General features: G+C 36.0%; 1 long non-coding RNA gene across 1 annotated transcript; it reads right to left on the bottom strand.

The window, feature by feature from the left end:
• Positions 1-2694: 2694 nt before the first annotated feature.
• On the bottom strand, positions 2695-5038 carry LOC120158606. Its single transcript, XR_005519248.1, has 2 exons — positions 4135-5038; positions 2695-4042 (listed from the first exon to the last, which is right to left on the bottom strand). It is a non-coding gene; the product is annotated as an uncharacterized LOC120158606 (long non-coding RNA).
• Between the last annotated feature and the right edge of the window lie 323 nt (positions 5039-5361).

The raw sequence follows: 5361 nt of genomic DNA, 5'->3' as shown, positions 1-5361 counted from the left end.
CTTCTGCAACCCCTAAATTTCCTACATACTTTCACTCTCTGATTATATTCCATGATATCTGCTATAAATCCAATACCTTATTCTCCTTTCTCATTTCCTTTTAACACTCACAAATATGTTGAATAACAGTGAACGGCAGTTCACGTTAGAGATGACGGTGGTTTCAGCTCAAGGGCTTAAGAACCCTTCTTCTTTTCTCTTCTCTCACCGTGTCAGGCCCTTCATCACAATCACCACCTTCCCACCGTTAAACGCTGCCGGTTTTCAAACGAGGGTTGATGATAAAGGTGGTGTTAACCCTACTTGGGGTGACAAATTCCATGTTCCCATTCATCATAATTTTTTTGCCAATCGATATTCTTGTGTAGGTCTCCACTTATTCACTAAAAGGCTCATTGGCGGACAGGCTCTACTGGGCTGGTGCCATATTCCGGCCGCCGACATAGGGATGCCACCGGTGGGATCAGTTAGGCAGCTAAGCTACCGGCTGAGGGCAGCTGATGGTACGAGGACTCATGGGGTTGTCAACGTTAGGGTGAGGTTGGAAGGTCACATTCATTCAAGTGACACGTTTACGACGGTTATTGGTATACCGGTGACGGTAGGGCCGCATGTCAAGGAGATGGAGTCCACTTGAAGAGAGTGATAAGTGGGAGAAATGTGGGGCCCAAGTCGACTCTGCTATCCGTTCGTTGCAAGTATTGTGGGATAGGATTATAATTTGATCGGTTGTACTTTTGGGTTTTCAATGTTGTGGTCCTTGTGGAAACTAATTACTTCTTGAAAGGTTTGGTTTTTTAAATGTAAATTATTTTTTAATATAAGATTATTAGAATGTAAGATTGTTTTAAATATTATTAAAAATTTTGTATTATTTAGTTTGATTGATTTAGTCGTGATGTAAGGTTATGATCTTTGGTCCGTAGAATATGAAAATTATTTAAAAATGCATTTTATTAAATTAATTTTATAATGTATTTATTTATTATAAAAATAATTGAATTTTTTATTAATAAAATTAATGAAAGGAAATAAAATTATATCGTGCCAAAGGAGAAATTTGGGGCCAATACTCACAAAAAAGTCATACATAAAACAAATTTTTTTTATTTGCACGAAAAAAAGTCTAAAATAACACTTAGATTCAACCTTGTTAAAAAAACCCCTAACTCAAATGAGAGAAAAAGTGTCAACACCTAATAAGGAAACAAAATCATACAACAAGAACAACAAAAACATAGCACAACAAACAGCTAACAACATCTGTCAAGAATCCACTGGACTAACAAACACATCTGATGCAAAAGATTGAAGAAACCTGATCCAACCCCCATGCGTTGAATACATTAAACCGAGACGAATCATAACAAGCTAACCAAAATGCCATAGATTTACCCGAATGGGAAAATTCCTTTGAATTGGATAGACTTAATCATATTAATCCTCTTATTGATATTTATAAACAACGACCGCCATTTTAAAGGACGTAAGGAAAGACTGAAAATCCAATGAAACCACAATCAGATTGTCTGATCCTAGTCAACCAGCTTCAGAAAACCCATCCAATGCCAATTTAAAACCTCCACAGCCTCCGATCCCTCGTTAGCCACACCAACAAACAAAGAAAAACGAAACCTTTCATTGAGAATAACGTCCAATATCAAAAGAATCTAATAACTTTCATAGAAATTTTGGTCTCTATAAAATATGATGTTTTACGAATTAATAAAAGAGTAACAAGTGAACGAAACAACTTCACAAAATGCTTTACTACACAATTCTGATTATATCGACAAACAACATTTAACCAAATATGATATATGACAATACGTGACCATTAACAAACCAATCAGAAAATAAATGTCATGAGGTTTTTTGTACGAGCGTCAACACAACAGAGGTATGCAAAAAAGTTCCAAAATCCATAATCAACGTGCCACAATAGTAGAGGAAAAAACGTGTCACAAGAGCAAAGAAAAACGTGTTAGAAGAACATAGATTCTTATTTAAAATTAAAAAAAACTCAAGAAAAAAAGAAAAATAAATGACATACTATGAAAAAAAGAAAATAATAATCACTAGTGGTCGACAATTAATATTAAAATTGATATGATCACCTCTTAAACAAAAATCAAAAGAAAAGATGAAGACACCACAAAAATAAAAGAGAGAAAATCCTAATTTCTTAGATAATTTTTTTAAAACAAAATTAATATTAAACATTAAATTAACAGGACTTAATGTACAATTCAAGGAATATTTTTATAAGATTCTATCTAACTTTTATATTTAATATGGTATTAATAAAATTATATTAAATTATATTTAAAAAGTGTGTTATCGAGACAATATGTCTGTCTATATTTTTCATGTCATGCCTTTATAAGAGTAAACTACGAAAATAATCATTAATGTGACAGATTATTCAAAGTAAATTAAATAAACATAAGTGCAAAAAAATAAAAGGAACTTTTATGTTTCATATTTTATTTGGAAATATAAGTGCAAAAACAAAAATAAATAACTTTTATGTTTCATATTTTTTGGGAAACATAAAAAGAGCTTTTATATTTCATATTTTGCTTGGAATAAATGCGTCTTAAATCTATTTATGTTTTATAACACCCTAATTACTCTATGTATTTTTTTTAGTAAAATGTCGGCATGTATTATTGAATGAAAAGGAGTCAGGTGTGGCCCAAAACAAAGCAATAAAGCGTCATAAGTTCTCACAAACCGAGGAAAGTAAATAAATAAAATTTAATGAAAGCAAAGTAGAAACAGGAGAGTAGAGAAATGGAGAAACAAAAAATGCCGACTGATCTTCTCCTTGCAAAGATAAAACATTTAGCAGGAACATCAAGGGAAGTTCAAGAAACGCTGCAACAATTGAACCTTTCTACGGCAAGAGAGATTTCCAGTTACTACGGAGGGTCCAGAAAGCGACGATACTCAGCAACTTGGAAGGTCACTTGTCTCGGTGCTTATTCTATCCAGAAGAGGTTCACATTTCTGATCGTTGATCACCTGCTAGGAGATGCGCCGCACGGTTGCATTCTCTAGGAACGAACTTGTATTCTGACGAACGAAGAAGACCAGAGAGACCTTTCGCTTCACTAATCCACCCACTAATCTCCGAAAAATCATATTCATCGAAGGAAAGTTACAGGATCACAGCACGAAAGTCTCCTTCAAAAATTGCATACAGGAACCCCATGTCCACCGTAAGCTGAACTGCATGAACCGCTGCCACCGCTACTGTTGCAAAGGCTGAGGTAATGTTATTTGTTCTTCGTCTGCAAGCCTCCAAGATTTTTCTTTTAGATTCTCGAATAACAACCCCTCACCATGATATGTTTTCTGGTGGTCTGAAATGGGCGTCAAAGTTAACTTTGACCATAGGTACGATTGGAGGAACCCACTGTGATGTTGTAACTTTGGGTGGAGCATGAATACGGGCATTAGCCAGCCCAAAATCAGTGTACTGGGATCTAACGAAGGTAACTGTTTTCACTGCATTTATTTGTCGTCCTTCATCATAATGCCTATTAGGTGCGTACCAAATCGCCCAAATAGCTATTAATATTTGTCCATGCTTTACACCGGGATTATTACCAAACATCCAATGCATCCAATCATAACATGTCCACTGAGCATCAGTAATGGGTAATTGGAATTGTAGCAACTGCCAGATTGCGTATGTAAAAGCCCATCCATAAATAACATGAATAGCTGTTTCAGGATATAGACAACATACCGGGCAAGTAGGGTTTGGCATATACGTTTGACATAAAGATTCTGTCGAGTAGGCACATAATTCCTTGTAAATTTCCACCCCTGAACTCGTATTTTCTGCTGGCAATCACTAGCCCATAGGCATCTATAAAAATGCACATCTTCATTACCAACAATAAGTAAAAGGAAGCGATACCCACTACGAACACTATAGTGGCCAGATTTCTCACCACTCCACACCTGCTTATCTATGTGTTCAAAACAAGATAGAAAATTTCGTACATCTTCCTTCCATTCGCGTACCTCACTACCAATCAGATCGAAGACCCTATCAATAGAGTTGACTGATGGACTGGAAATCTTATTCTATGGGTAAACAGGTGTAATCACCATTTTTACCTTAGACTCCAGCAACTGCCAACACCCCAACCAAGCCGTGGATTCCCTTGCTCTACGTTTCAGCAGCTTCAACAACAGTTGTCCCTCCACCTGTGGATTCCAGCAGCTTCCAGTAGGAGCCAGCTGCCCTTCCTCGTTCTAGCACAACCACCACGCCCATGGTCCCAAATGCTCCACGTTGTCGGCAGCTCCTTCCGTGGCCACCAATGCCACACGCCAATGTTTAGCTCATCATAACAAAATAAAAAGAGTGTAACTTTTTATTATTATTTTACATGTAAAATGGGGTTATAAAAACCCTAGAACAGTATATAATTTTATAGACCAACAGCAATTAATCAGCAGAGATTACATTTTTAAGGTTTACTTCCCCTTTGAATCTTTTTTTTATTGTTATTTTCGAACTAGAACAGTAGTAATATTGTAAACACAAAAGAAAAACAATGGATTCAAAATACATCAAAAAGAAAAAAAAAACGAAAAACTGTTTTTTTTCTTTCTTAGCAGAGGAGTTTGAATAATGGGATTTTTTTCCTTTTCTTGTCTTTCTCTTTGATTATCGAACATATATGTAAAATAAACAAAAAAAATAGAGAGAAATAAGAAGGGGAAGTGCTTACCTCTCGATCATTTGGGATCCCTCGTCGGAGGAGGGCTAGATTAGTTTTCAAGGTCTCGATCGGTTGGTCTTTTAGCCCAAATCGGGGTTCCAAGTTCTAATAGGAGGATTTCGGTTTGTTTCAACCAATATTGGTTTATGATTAAAGGTTTGGAGGCGGTGGTCGGAAGAGTAGATGGCCATCGATTTACAGTGGTCGGCGGCTAGGCGTTGTTTTTTTTTGGTTTCTCTGCCTGATGTAAAAGACGAAGGGGAAGAGTTTTGTTTCTCTCGTTTGAGAGAAAATAAGAAGACAAACTAGCAAGGTTAGCCAAAACGAAAAAAAAACTTATATATAGATTAGGTTTTGGGTAAATTATCCTTTGGTTCTCCTAATTTACCCGTATTTTTACATTTCAACCACTACTTTTATGGTTAAATCACATTTAAATCCTCATATGTTTGCCGCGTTTTGCGTTTTGATCACTGGGGTTTAATTTATTCTTTGGTAAATCACGCTAAGGTTCCTGGACTTTTAGCTTGCTTTTTCATTTAAGCCACTATTCCGTGGGCTAATCACCCATAAGTCCCCTATTTTAGGAGCATTTGTACAGTTTGGTCACTGATCT

Source organism: Hibiscus syriacus, unplaced genomic scaffold, assembly GCF_006381635.1.
Source record: "Hibiscus syriacus cultivar Baekdansim isolate YM2019G1 unplaced genomic scaffold, ASM638163v2 tig00111330_pilon, whole genome shotgun sequence".
NCBI lineage: Eukaryota > Viridiplantae > Streptophyta > Magnoliopsida > Malvales > Malvaceae > Hibiscus > Hibiscus syriacus.
This window is presented reverse-complemented; position numbering and strand designations above follow the sequence as displayed.